The following is a 15,210-nucleotide window of genomic DNA, read 5'->3' as shown; positions in this document are numbered from 1 at the left end:
CCATTTTTCAGTTTTCACTTCAGCCGCTCAGTCGTGTCCAACTCTTTGTGACCCCATGAACCCCAGCACGCCAGGCCTCCCTGTCCATCACCAACTCCTAGAGTCCACCCAAACCCATGTCCATCGAGTCAGTGATGCCATCCAACCATCTCATGGCTTCTTTATCCATTCATCCATTGATGAACATTTAGGTTGCTTCTATGTCCTGGCTTAGCTGTAAATAGTGCTCCTATGAACACTGGGATGCATGTATCTTTCTGAGTTAGAGTTTTCTCTAAATATATGTCCAGGGGTGGGATTTTGTTTTTGAGAGTTCTGATGTTTCCTTTCCTTTGCAGCCTGTTCTTTCTTGCTGATGTGAAATAGCTTGATAAATTTCCTTCAGCTTATTGTGTTAACTGTTTCCTCCCACATTAATTTGTTATTTATTGTATTTTGAAATTCCTCTTCACACTGTTGCTGCTGCTGCTGCTGCTGCTAAGTCGTTTAAGTCGTGTTCAACTCTGTGCGACCCCAGAGACAGCAGCCCACCAGACTCCTGCGTTCCTGGGATTCTCCAGGCAAGAACACTGGAGTGGGTTGCCATTTCCTTCTCCAATGCATGAAAGTGAAAAGTGAAAGTGAAGCCGCTCAGTCATGTCCGACTCCTAACGACCCCATGGACTGTAGCCTACCAGACTCCTCCGTCCATGGGATTTTCCAGGCAAGAGTACTGGAGTGGGTTGCCATTGCCTTCTCCCTTCACACTGTTTAGTTCAGTTCAGTCACTCAGTCATGTCCGACTCTTTGCGACCCCATGAATCGCAGCACGCCAGGCCTCCCTGTCCATCACCAACTTCCGGAGTTCACTCAAACTCACGTCCATCGAGTCAGTGATGCCATCCAGCCATCTCATCCTCTGTCGTCCCCTTCTCCTCCTGCCCCCAATCCCTCCCAGCATCAGAGTCTTTTCCAATGAGTCAACTCTTTGCATGAGATGGCCAAAGTATTGGAGTTTCAGCTTTAGCATCATTCCTTCCAAAGAAATGCCAGGGCTCATCTCCTTTAGAATGGACTGGTTGGATCTCCTTGCAGTCCAAGGGACTCTCAAGAGTCCAAAAACCACAGTTCAAAAGCATCAATTCTTTGGTGCTCAGCTTTCTTCACAGTCCAACTCTCACATCCACACTGGAAAAACCATAGCCTTGACTAGACAGACCTTTGTTGGCAAAGTAATGTCTCTGCTTTTCAATATGCTATCTAGGTTGGTCATAATTTTCCTTCCAAGGAGTAAGCATCTTTTAATTTCATGGCTGCAGGCACCATCTGCAGTGACTCCAGAAAGAATGAAGGGATGGAGCCAAAGAAAAAACAATACCCAACTGTGGATGTGACTGGTGATAGAAGGAAGGTCCAATGCTGTAAAGAGCAATGTTGCATAGGAACCTGGAATCTTAGGTCCATGAATCAAGGCAAATTGGAAGTGGTCAAACAGGAGATGGCAAGAGTGAACGTCAACATTCTAGGAATCAGTGAACTAAAATGGACTGGAATGGGTGAATTTAACTCAGATGACCATTATATCTACTACTGCAGACAGGAATCCCTTAGAAGAAATGGAGTAGCCATCATGGTCAACAAAAGAGTCCAAAATGCAGTACTTGGATGCAATCTCAAAAACGACAGAATGATCTCTGTTCGTTTCCAAGGCAAACCATTAAGTATCACAGTAATCCAAGTCTATGCTCCAACCAGTAACGCTGAAGAAGCTGAAGTTGAATGGTTCTATGAAGACCTACAAGACCTTTTAGAACTAACACCCAAAAAAGATGTCCGTTTCATTATAGGGGACTGAAATGCAAAAGTAGGAAGTCAAGAAACACCTGGAGTAACAGACAAATTTGGCCTTGGGATACAGAATGAAGCAGGGCAAAGGCTAATAGAGTTTTGCCAAGAGAATGCACTGGTCATAGCAAACACTCTCTTCCAACAACACAAGAGAAGACTCTACACATGGACACCACCAGATGGTCAACACCGAAATCAGATTGATTATATTCATACTGTTAGGTTTCTTCAAATGTATGGTATTTATTAGCTGCTGTTCATAATCATTGATGAAATCTAAATTGAGCAATGTTGGCCCCAGGAAGTAATTCCTCAGCCCAATTGAAATTTCTCTTCCTCTTGGTAATGAAGGCAGATTTAGATCATAAGTACCTTAATGTCAGTGTTTTTGTAAGAGAAGGGAATGGAGGAAGGGATGGGAGACCAAGTGGAATTTCCTTTAAGATGTGTAAGTGGAGAATGAGTTTTTCACTTTGAATATGTGACCTCTTTGTCTTTCCTTGAAGCTGTAATTTATCTGAGGCACAGTCTCATCTCACTGGCCAAACATCTCTCTCTGGGAGCCTTTGTCAGAATTTCAGGGTCAAAGATGATATGTAAAACATTGTCCTGGGGCCAAATGTCAGATAAAGACCTTCTGCTATGCAGAGCTTGCCTTAATTTCTCTACCTTATAACTACTCACTCTACTAAGAGCCCATGGCCGTTTGTCCTTTATCCCCTCTTCTCCCTTGGTCAGTCCTTTCCAGCCCCTTTTCTCTTCCATCAGGTTGCTTTTGTGGTACCCTTCCCATCTTTCCAGGTCTACTATGGATTTTTAAAAACGTGTGTAATTCTCTTCTGCCATTTCACTGCTGCATACTCAACTAACAAATCTCTATGGACAATTTTATATCTTATTTTCAGTTACCACCTGTCCCCAAGCATTTTCTTTGTCACTAAATGTATTCTGCTGCTGCTGCTGCTCAGTCTCTTCAGTCGTGTCCGACTCTGTTTGACCCCATAGACGGCAACCCACCAGGCTCCCCCATCCCTGGGATTCTCCAGGCAAGAACACTGGAGTGGGTTGCCATTGCCTTCTCCAGTGCATGAAAGTGAAAAGTGAAAGTGAAGTCGCTCAGTTGTGTCCAACTCTTAGCGACCCCATGGACTGCAGCCTACCAGGCTCCTCCGTCCATGGGATTTTCCACCCATGTAAAAATCAGACTCAAGAAGCCCAAATGAAACAAGCAAACAGCTCTGAGTGAGCCACTTGTCTGAGCAAAATGTAACAGCCGGTTTTTGGTTCTTCCACAATGATGATGAAACAATTAAACCAATATTAGGAAAAAGAGTAACAAGAAGGAACATGTCATTCACAAAGTCCATCTGAGGCATTTAATGTGTTTTTATGTATCCGTAGGGGACAACTGTTGATGAAACATATCTTCCTTCTGCTTAGAACAGCAGAAATTGATGGACAGAATAGATTTTCAAGAAGGTAGTAATGGAATTAGCATATAAGACACATAAACTTCTTGATCTTCTTTATAAAGCCATAAAATGATACTTGCTATGTTTCCCTATTAAAAAGGTGAAGCTGTGGAATTTGTTTGGTTTTTGTTTATATTTTTGTAAGAACTGAGCTAAAGGAATTATGGTCATCAAACAATTAGGAGGTGGGGATAGGTTTGTATCTTTTTTCACTCATTATTTTGTTGATGTACCAATTAAACAAATAGAAATTAAGTATTCAGAATGGACACCAAACACTACTCCTACAGTGAAGGAATTCACAGTCTAACAGAAGAGAAGAAAAATAAGCACATCATTTAGGATACTATAAATTGATCCTACAGTAAGATTAATAGTGTGGTCTATGAGATCCCATAAGAACCTAGTTAAACTGGGGGAAAGAGATGGCTTCTCAAAGGAAGACCAACGGAAGTCAGCAGGACCAGTAGGAAGTAATCAGGTAAAGAGCAAAGGAAAAAATTTTTTAGACAGAATAGATGTTCAAACATTCCGAGGCATTAGTGAGAATTATACGGTCCAACAGAATTGTAAGTAGATCCACATGACTCAGGGCTTCCTAGGTGCTGCTAGTGGTAAAGAACCCGCCTGCCATTGCAGGAGACATGAGACGTGGGTTTGATCCTTTGGTCGGGAAGATCCGCTGGAGGAGGGCTTGGAAACCTACTCCAGTTTTCTTGCCTGGAGAATCCTATGGGCAGAGACTCCTGGTGGGGTACAGTCCATGGGGTGGCAAAGAATCGGACACGACTTAACATCCATGCATGCCACATGACTGAAATAAAGAGTGTGAGAGGAAAAGAGCAAGAAATAATGTTAGAAACGTAAGTCCAACACTTTGATTTGTGCTGAGTTTCTGGCAGAGGGATAGTATGGTCAAGTTAGACTGCAGAATGTAGAATGGATTACAGAGAGCAGGTCTGAAGTCATGGAGACCTCTTAGAAGAGTGTTGTAAAAATCCAGGTGAGCAGTGGTGGTTCCTTTTCACTAAGGCATTGTCAGTGTTAAGTGCAGGCAAACCAAAGAGTTCTAGAACTACTTAGTAGTTATAATAAGAAGCTGGTGTTTGCATTTGACAGTGGGGTAAAAGATTGCATCAGTGTGGATATTCTTTCACTGTGATACTCATCCACAGAGATGATGAGTGTGGCTGGGAACAATGATGGCTTTGGGAGAAGATAATACTCAGTTTGGGGCAGGAGGCACCAGTGGCGTATGCAGTGAGTAGCAAGATATGTTCATATGTAGCTCCTGTGGGAAATATGAGCTGCACATTACATCTGGGAGACCTAAATTGTAGTGGCAATTGAAAACATCAGTTTAGTCGCTCAGTTGTGTCTGACTCTTTGGGACCCCATGGACTGCAGCACACCAGGCTCCCCTGTCCATCACCAACTCCCAGAGCCTGCTCAAATTCATATCCATCGAGTCAGTGATGCCATCCAACCATCTCATCCTCTGTCGCCCCCTTCTCCTGCTGCCTTCAATCTTTCCCAGCATCAGGGTCTTTTCCAAGGAGTCAGTTCTTCGCATCAGGTGGCCAAAGTACTGGAGCCTCAGCTTCAGCATCAGTCCTTCTGATGAAAATTCAGGATTGATTTCCTTGAAAATTGACTGGTTTTATCTCTTTGCAGTCCAGGGAACTCTCAAGAGTCTTTTCCAACACCACAATTCAAAAGCATCAGTCCATTGAAAACATGGGATGAGGTAAAATTCAACCCCAAAGAGAGCATAAAGAGAAAAAATTTCAAAGAGATAAGAAGAAAACTAGATTAGACTGGTGTGTTAGCACAGGCTACCATATAAAATGCCACAGGCTGGGTGGCTTAAATGACAAAAATTTTTCTCACAATTCTGAAGACTGGAAGTCCAAAATCAGGGTGCCCAAATGGTTGGGTTTCTGGTGAGAACTCACCTCCTGCTTCATGGTTGACATACAACCACCTTCTTGCTTGTCTGTACATGGTGGAGGCAGAGAGGTTGGGGGTGGCGGAGTTGGTTTGTTGCTGAATTGCTTTCTGGCAGCACAGAATTTCAGGATGTTTCCCAAATCTTTTCCTTTGATCACCGTAAGCTGCCCAGTTTTCTTTCCAGCCACACAATCCAAAAATTCCCTCTTTTCTTTAAATAGAGTTCGAGTTGTGTTTATGCTCCTAAAATGTTTGAAGACTCCTGACCAATACTGAGATTGTCGGGGTAGAGATGAAGCAAGAACACTGTAATCTGAGGAATCAATAAAAGATGAGAAAGTAAAGTGTGGTTGTTTTGTAAGAGAGTTTCCTTCTTTTCTACAAGAAACATTTACGCTCCTGTGCACTGGGCGATTTAGCATTGACCAGAGATGACAGATCCAATGCAGGACACACAGGAGATATGCATTCAATCCCTGAGTTGGGAAGATCCCCTAGAGAAGGAAATGGCAACCCACTCCAGTATTCTTGCCTGGAGAATCCCATGGAGAGAGGAGCCTGATGGGCTACAGTCCCTGGGGGTCGCAATGAGTCAGACATGACTCATGAATGTATGCACACACAGGTGATACATGTCTATATCTGAGTGTGAATAAACCTCTTTGATAAAAAGTTCTGCTGAACATCAAAATTTAGAGCCTATTTATGGAACGACCTAATCTTCACATCTACAGTATTGCATGTGAAGCAATAATATTGAATTTTTGCTTAACATTGCAAGAGCAAACATTTTCATTTGTGGAAGATGGCCAAAGCAGAACTTCTCCCTGAACTACAACAGTGGTTTGGGGAATGAAGATGTAAACAGAAACACACGTTCCCGACTTGAATCTTCTCCTTGTCATTCTTCCCCATGGTGAGCGTTCACTTATGCTTTTAGCCAAGATGAGTGCACGGAGGATGAAAAGGCACACCATTGTTAGAACCTGGGAGGAGGGAGGCTGATATAGAAACAGACCTTCTGCAACAGGGAACGTGGTATCTTGTGTTGCTGCCAATTAATTAGTGATGAGTTTGTCGTGTTGCCTGTTGCCCAGGATGATTAATCTGAGCCTGAATCCAACTAAACCATTAAGGAAAGTTCACAGCAAGATAAGCTGTGAGTGACAATGTTACCCTTTAGAAGAAGGGGAGCTGACAGAATGAAATGCAACCCCCTCCCTCCCCCTCACTGGCTTCCTGCCTGTCAGGATAAAATCCCTGAGCTCCTGCCGTGACTAAGGGGTTGGGAAGGATGCTTTAGAGTCAGACAAATAGAGACTATGAGAGCTTAAAGGGGCTTTGGGACATCTTGGTGGTACAGTGGATAAGAATCTATCTGCCACTGCAGGGGACATGGGCTCCATTCCTGGTCCGGGAAGATTCCACATGCCACAGGGCAAATAAGTCCATGGGCCACAACTACTGAGCCTGCGCGCTGCAACTATGAAAGCCCGAGTGCCCTGGAACACATGCTCTGCCACGAGAGAAGCCACCACAATGAGAAGTCAATGCACCACAACTAGAGCAGCCCCTGCTCATCACAACTAGAGAAGGCTCCCAGCGACAAAGCTCCAGTACAGCCACAGATAAATAAGTATTACTGGGGACTCGCTTCTCCAACCTGCTCAGCCCACACATGCAGGGGTGGAGATCCAGAAAGTTCACTTCATTTGTTTACAGATCAAGGCTGTATGTTGTCAGGCTCCTTATTTAACTTATATGCAGAGTACATTATGCGAGATGCCAGGCTGGATGAAGCACAAGTTGGAATTAAGATTGTTGGAAGAAATATCAATAACATTAGATATGAAGATGACACCACCCTAATGGCAAAAAGTGAAGAGGAGCTTCATGGAAAATAGATGGGGGAAAAAAGGAAACAGTGACAGACTTTATTTTCTTGGGCTCCAAAATCACTGCAGATGGTGATTGCAGCCATGAAACTAAAAAATGCTTGCTCCTTGGAAGAAAAGCTGTGACAAATCAAGACAGCATATTAAAAAGCAGAAATATTATTTTGCTGACAAATGTCCATCTAGTCAAAGCTATGGTTTTTCCAGTAGTCATGTATGGATGTGAGAGTTGGACCATAAAAGAAGGCTGAGCACCGAAGAACCGATGCTTTTGAACTGTGCTGCTGGAGAAGACTCTTGAGAGTCCCTTGCAAGGAGATCAAACCAGTCAATCCTAAAGGAAATCAGTGCTGAATATTCATTGGAAGGACTGATGCTGAAGCTGAAGCTCCAATCCTTTGGCCACCTGATGCAAACAGCCAACTCATTGGAAAAGACCTTGATGCTGGGAAAGATTGAAGGCAGGAGGAGTAGGGGATAACAGTGGATGAGGTGGTTGGATGGCATCACCAGCTCCATGGACATAAGTCTGAGCAAACTCTGGAAGATAGTGAAGAACAGGGAAGCCTCTCATGCTGCAGTCCATGGAGTCGCAAAGAGTCAGACATGACTGAGCGACTGAACAGCAACAACCCAGCAAGTTGTTGACTGAGCTGGGGATAAAGCTCTTGTCTTTTGACCCTCAGGGTTGTCCCCTTCCTGCTGTAACACAGAATTCTACTTTCACAGCATTTCTTCTACAGAGGAGAGGTATGTGGGCTTCCCCAGTGGCTCAGTGGTAAAGAATCTGCCTGCAGTGCAGGAGACACAGAAGATGTGGGTTTGATCCCTGGATTAGGAAGATCTCCTGAAGGCAAGGCAACCCACTTCTGTGTTCTTGCCTGGAGGATCCCATGGACAGAGGAGCCTGGGCTATAGTCCATGGAGTCGCAAAGAGTCAGACAGAACTGAAGCGACTGAGCACACATGCACAGAGACGAGGTATAATGTTGAACACACTCTGAAAGGATACGGGAGTAGAGGCCTGCAGATCTAAGTTCTGGCCCAGCCTCTGGCATCAGTTTACTCTGTAAAGCAGCAGTAAAAGCAGAAGCTGACGGCCAGTGGGGCACCTAGGTTGTCTTCCACGTGGCTGCTCATTCTTCAGTAGGCCAGATCCACTTCCTTCCGTGATGGTCTCAGAGAGGCATTCCATAAGACTGCAAGAACTCTTGATACCTAGAGTCCAAAACTTGTACAATATCATTTCCACCACTTTCTAGGAACTTTCCTGGTGGTCCAGTGGTTAAGACTCCACATTCCCAGTGCAAGGGGCATGGGTTTGATCCCTGGTCCAGGAACTAAGATCCCACATGCAGCAATGAAGATTGAAGATCCAGAGTGCTGCAACTAAGACCCAGAGCAACCAAAAAAAAAATTTCTACCACTTTCTGTGGATCTAAGAAATTTACTATGCCAACCCAAACCTGAGGTGTGGGGAGACAGACTCCAGCTCTTGCTGAGAGGAGTAGGCAAATTCACATCACCCGGGATCATATGGGATATCACTTATTTTTTTCACTAACCTTTGCAAATCACATCTTTTGTCTCTGGCCGTTTAGGAAATCGAAGTTCCCACAAAACAGCCACATAACCCACTAACTCCATTATCCAAATACACTTTATGCATTTTCTCTGGATCATGTTTCTTATAAGTGAAAGTTACTCAGTCATGTTTGACTCTTTGTGACCCCATGGATTGTCTCCAGGCCAGAATACTGGAGTGGGTAGCCTTTCCCTTCTCTGGGAGATCTTCCCAACTCAGGGACTGAACCCAGGTCTCCTGCATTGCAGGCGGATTCTTTACCAGTGGCTTATAAAGTGCTCCTAATTATTTTGTGGTGGTGGTGGTGGTGTAAAGGGGGTGGTACTGAGAGGAAATAAAAGCACATGTATGTAGATCATGCAATCACATATAAGTGTGGGTGTCAGTTTATGTCCAAGTGTATGTTTCATTTGATATTTGATACTGTTCAGAAAAGATATCATATGACACAAAAGAATATCTAATATCAAAAGAGAAAGCCCAAATTCAAAATAGATGGAAGATCTTTTTAAAAACAGAAGAGCAATAAAATGGAGTCAGAAATGACTTAAAAAGTGTACCCTTATGTCCTTAGCCACTTTAAAAAATACTTAGTCTGTGCTAGGTCTTAGTTGCAGCATGTGGGTCTTCAGTTGTACCATGTGGGATGTTTAGTTGCTTAGTTTCAGCATGTGAACTCTTAGTTGTGGCATGTGGGATCTAGTTCCCTGACCAGGAATGGAACCTGGGCCCGCGGCATTGGGAACACAGAGTCTTAGCCATTGGACCACCAGGGAAGTCCCTATCCTTACTCACAATTGATAGACAAACTACAAATTTGAATCTAGGCTTCCCAGGAGACCCTATGAAGAGCACAACACAGGACTGCTCTAGAGGGGGATGGACAAAGTAGTGAGTTTTCATTTCGTGGTCATAGAGTCTCTGGTCAAGGCTGCATTCCCTCCATTAGATTTCATGACCTACCCATGTAAGTTTCGCTGCTTTTTCCCTTCATAGCTTGAGTGGAGCTTCCCTATGATCAATTTCAGTTTTGTTTTAAAATGTGACTTTAATGAAAAGCAGAGACCAACTGTGGAGCCACCATGGCCTCTGTGTTCTGTCCTTGGTGCTGAACTAGGGAAAGGCCAAAGGTGGACTGAGCCCCTGATTTCTAAGAGCCTCCAGGGTGTGACTGACAGGGGCCAGGTACGACTCAGAATATGTGTGTGTTTGTCCTGACTGCTGCTTCTAAACCAGGCAGCACTATTTACAATAGTCAGGACATGAGAGGAATGGATAAAGAAGATACATGATGGAACTATTAGTCATAAAAAGGAATGGAATTGGATCATTTGTAGGGAAGAGGATGTCATACAGGAGGAAGGAAGTCAGAAAGAGAAAAACAAATATCATATATTAAGGCATATATGTGAAATCTGGGATTCCCTAGTGGCTCAAATTGTGAAGAATCTGCCTACAATGCAGAAACTCAGATTCGATCCCTGGGTCAGGAAAATTCCCTACAGAAGGGAATGGCAACCCACTCCAGTATTCTTGCCTGGAGAATTCCAGGCAAGACAGAGGAGCCTTGTGGGCTGCAGTCCATGGGGTCACAAAGAGTTGGACGAGACTGAATGACTAATACACACACACAGACACACACATGGAATCTAGGAAAATGGCATAAATGCTCTTATTTGCAACACTGAAATACAGACACAGACATAGAAAACAAATGTATGGACACCAAGGGGGAAAAGAGGTAATGGGATGAATTGGGAGATTGGGATTGACATATATATACTACTGATACTATATATAATGTAGATAACTAATGAGAACTTACTGGATAGCTCAGGAACTGTACTCTGTGCTCTGTGGTGACCTAAATGGGAAGGAAATCCAAAAAAGAGGGAATATATGTTTATGTGTAGCTGACTCACTTTGCTATACAGTAGAAACTAACATAACATTGTAAAGCAATTATATCCAATACAATTAGTAATAATAATAATAAACCCAGGCCACTTCTAACACACTTTTTTTCATATCAGATAGTTGGAACCCTACAACAGAGGAGTTAGGTATCCCCATTAAGTTCATCAAGAAAGGCTTGGGTTTCTCTATATTGGCCCCGTCTTTTCATTTCTCTGATCTTTCTATTCAAACTCTGTTACCCAGCTCTGTGCTCACACCAAACCACGTGACAGATTTTCTGAGTTCTATTCCCCCACCTTTTGAATTCCATCTCAAATATCCACTGATCTCCAAATTACTGGTAGCCTCCATCATGTAATGAGGAGGAAGTCTGAGAGATGCCCTCCTAGTCCTGTAATTGGCCATCTGATTCCTACCAGATAGCACAAGTCACTCGGCCAAGGGGTGGGGGGTGGTTATAGAGAAAGAAAGCTTAACTTTAAGACAAAGTCAGGGAGAAAGCTAAAGACTCTGAGACTGAAAGCCTGTCTCAAAAGTGACCTCTTCCAAAACTTTTGTCTAGGAGCAAAAGTTTTAGGGAGTCAAGCTGAATGAGGATTCTCTGTCTCCTTGCTGCCAGCATTCATCCCTTGGAATTAAAGAAAATATACATGCTACCTTTAGCAGAAAAGTCATTATTGATCTCTGCTCTAGAGAGAAAGAATGCTGCTCTGCATCAAACAAGAATTTTTTTTTTTTAAAGAACCTGACAAAGCCAAGAATATCCAGGATTTTCTCCTTCCAAATAGTTGTTTATCTTGCTGAGTCTTGGCTACTGTATTAAATAGAAAAATTGAAGCAGCAAACAGATTTTAAATAGACTCCAAAAGATTGAAACAAGTTCTCAGCTGCAGTAGACAACTTAGAAGTCGTCACAAAATGACCCTGTGATTGTTTTAAGAAATTTATTTGTTTATGTATGGATGTGAGAGTTGGACCATAAAGAAGGCTGAGCACTGAAGGACTGATATTTTGGAAGAGACTTCTGATTGTCCCTTGGATATCAAGGAGATCAAACTAGTCAATCCTAAAAGAAATCAGTCCTGAATATTCACTGGAAGGACTGACGCTGAAGCTGAAACTCCAATACTTTGGCCACCTGATGCATAATGCCAATTCATTGGAAAAATTTCCCTGATGCTGGGAAATTTTGAGGGCAGGAGGAGAAAGAGGCAACAGAGGATGAGATGGTTGGATGGCGTCATTGACTCAATGGACATGAGTTTGAGAAAACTCTGGGAAATGGTGAAGGACAGGGAAAGCTGGTGAGCTGCAGTCCATGGAGTCACAAAGAGCTGGATACGACTTAGAGACTGAACAACAAAAACAATTTGTTTATCACACTCTTTCTTTTTTTTTTTTTTCTCTCTCTGTCACACACACACACACTCGCACACACCCCACTGCTAGATTCTCCTCTTCATTATTCCTGCCAAGTGATGTCAATTCCCTGCTTAGACAACTGCAATGCCAAGCATCTGTGTATCTTCAAAGCAGCTCATCCTATCCATGTAAAGTTTTGACCAATGAAAATTATTCCAAACATTCAAATCAAACTCCTCCTCCTTTCAAAACTCCTCCCACCTCTTTGCCTCTGTCCTGATTCCTTGATCCCCAGAGAACAAGTCAGAACCGAATATGTGACAATCCACCAAATCTTTGTTGACAGTAATCATTCTCCCATGGATCTTCTCTTCTTAGTGGGCTTTTTCTTGTTTGTCACTGTAAATTGGCACCTGCACACGCAGGACACACATTCTTCCCTAAAACAAATGAGAAGGTCAGGTTATTTTTGAACAGTTTTGAACTCCCTGTTCTTTACCTCTATGGCTGATCAACCACTAAGTTCTGCTTATTCCACCATTTGCAAAATTCTTATGTAATGCAGGAGCAGAGGCATGTAGTAGTTAGGAGCCCAGATACAGATCTAGACATCCTGGGCTTCAGTCTACCATTTGTAGGCTGCATCACTTGGACCTCAACATCATCAGCTGTAAATGTGAGGGAGCAACAGTACCTAATTCGTAAGATTGTTCCTTAAATAATGGCCAAATCATGAGCAGGAAGTGATGTTCACCTATTATGCTCCTAGATTTCTTGGTGTGAGGAAATTTGCACCTGGCTACTGCCCAAGGTGGCGCTACCCTCATGGATTTACAAAGGTCCTACACTGGCAAATCCTATATCATCATTTAAAACCACGAGTCTCAAACTCAAGTACTTACAGAGGTCAGGAAGGTAATACAACACAATATGTGTATGTGTGTGTGTGTGTGCTCAGTCGTGTGACTCTTTGTGACCCCATGGACTGTAGCCCACCAGGCTCCTCTGTCTGTGGGATTTCCCAGGCAAGAATACTGGAGTGGGAGAATGGTTGCCATTTCCTCCTCCAGGGAATCTTCCCAACCCAGCGATCGAACTTGCATTTCTTGTGTCTCCTGCAATGGTGAGTGGATTCTTTACTACTGATCCAGAGGTCATAAAGCTAATACAATACAAAGTAATGAGTGAATCGAGTGGGTGATAAGCATAATGAAAAGGGGAGGTTATGTCCTACCTTGAGTGAGGGAGGTAATTGCTGAATGCCCCACCCTTGTAAATAGCAACATGTCTGTGTGTGTGTGTGTGTGTGTGTGCACGTGTGCGTGTGTGTGAGCCCCTCAGTAGTGTCCAGCTCTTGGCAACTCAGTGGACTGTAGCCCAACAGGTTCCCCCGTCCATGGGATTTCCCAGGAAAGAATATGGAGTGGGTTGCCAGTTCCTTCTCCAGGGGATCTTCCCAACCCAGCAACACAGTGTAGTAATTGTTCTAATACTTTTATATGCTAGACGCTGTTTTTTAAAAGTTGCTTAGGGAAGTCTCTGGTGGTCCAGAGGTTAGGACTCCACACTCACTACCCAGAGTCGGGAACTCAATCCCTGGTTGGGAAGCTAAGAAATAATTACATTTTTAAATTGTTTACATTAGTTTATTTAATTGCTACAACAATAACAAGACAGGTATTACTATTATTCCCATTTTTTGGACGAGAAAATTCAGGCACAGAGAGGTTTGATACTTTACTCTCAATCACAGAGCTAGGATTCTAAATCAGGAAATCTGGCTCCAGAATTCACATTCTCAAACATTGTACTCTACAACCAAAGGGCTTCCCTGGTAGCTTAGCTGGTAAAAAATCTGCCTGCAACACAGGAGATCCCGGTTCAATCCTTGGATCAGAAAGATCCCCTGGAGAAGGGATAGACTACCTACTTCAGTATTCTTGGGCTTCCCTGGTGGCTCAGATGGTAAAGAATTAGCCTGTGATGCAGGAGACCTGGGTTCGATCTCTGGGTTGGGAAGATTCCCTGGAGGAGGGCGTGGCTCCAGTAGTCTTGCCTGGAGAATCCCTAGGGACAAAGAGGCCTGGGGGGCTACAGTCTATGGGGTCCCAAAGAGTTGGACATGACACTCAGTGACTAAGCACAGCGCAGCACAGCTACAATCAAATCTTTTTATATAAAAAAGTCAGAAATGTGGATTTTCACATGCAATCATTCACGATTTACATCTTGACAAGGCATTTAAATAAACAAAAATCAGCTGTGCAGACCAGGAAAAATATACTTACGGACAGAATTGGGCTGTGGACCTCTAGTTTAAGATCATTTTTCTAGAGTGTTGGTCTGTTCAGGACAATTCTATCATCTTGAATCCAGGGCAGCTGCCCAGACACTCCAGGTCTCCTATTCTTCTGGAAAAGTCCTGAATGCAATCAAAGCTTCAAAAGTCAGTCCGCAAGATCCCAGCAGTGTCTCCATGAAACTCTGGCTGAATCTCCTGCTCTGGCATTGATTGGTCCAGGGTATCAGGTAGTCACTGCTTGACATTGGCCCATCCTTGAGAGGGTGTTGGAAATTGAGCCCAAGGCAGAGACTGGCCTTGGTTTGCAGATCAATCTTGGAACTTGCTGACAGCCTTTTCACCTTGGGTTTTTTACCTTCCTTCAGGGACCTGAGCACGTAAGAGATGTCTCAGGTGCCAAGCAGGTGTGGCTTAACTTTGTTGTCAAGAATTGGCAGGGTGGAGAGAGGGATTAGAAGAGGGAAAACCCCAAGGAAGTCCCAAGGATGATGAAAAATTGATCACACAATGCACAGAAATGAACAGTGTCCAGGGTGTGCCAGAGAGAACGTTTGAAAATGCAGAGGAAGGAACGTTGATTCAGAGAACTTTTCCCCTCCTTTTCTTTGAGCCTTTCCTTGAATTGCCCCAAATCACACGACAAGTCCTGGTGGAATCAGGCCATGTCTCTTAAGCCTGTGTCAGACTCTGTGTGTCTATCAGTTAGAGAAGAGGAAGGATTTTCCCTGCCTTCCTTCCAAATCTGAAAAGTGTCTCTTAATCCTCAGTCCTTCCGTTGGTCTTACCTGTCACTCTCATGCTGCAAAATCCAGCTCACCTGTGCTTTCAGGAATGATAACAGCCAAATCTCTGATTTAGTGCATTTCCTCCATTATCAACCCCACCTCTTCCTCTGTCAGT

The 15,210-nt window shown here is 43.6% G+C and overlaps 1 protein-coding gene and 1 long non-coding RNA gene across 2 annotated transcripts in view; one reads left to right on the top strand and one right to left on the bottom strand.

The window, feature by feature from the left end:
* The window catches only part of SHISA9 (shisa family member 9), a 461,433-nt gene that overhangs the window by 390,351 nt on the left and 55,872 nt on the right, over nucleotides 1-15,210 (top strand). The window lies entirely within an intron of this gene.
* Nucleotides 10,466-14,430, bottom strand: LOC147345388 (uncharacterized). Its single transcript, XR_015154714.1, has 3 exons — nucleotides 14,297-14,430; nucleotides 12,270-12,448; nucleotides 10,466-10,593 (listed from the first exon to the last, which is right to left on the bottom strand). It is a non-coding gene; the product is annotated as an uncharacterized LOC147345388 (long non-coding RNA).

The sequence above is a fragment of the Bos grunniens genome, chromosome 25, assembly GCF_055505025.1.
Source record: "Bos grunniens cultivar Pamir isolate PY7600 chromosome 25, Bosgru_T2T1.0, whole genome shotgun sequence".
NCBI classification, from domain to species: domain Eukaryota; kingdom Metazoa; phylum Chordata; class Mammalia; order Artiodactyla; family Bovidae; genus Bos; species Bos grunniens.
This window is presented reverse-complemented; position numbering and strand designations above follow the sequence as displayed.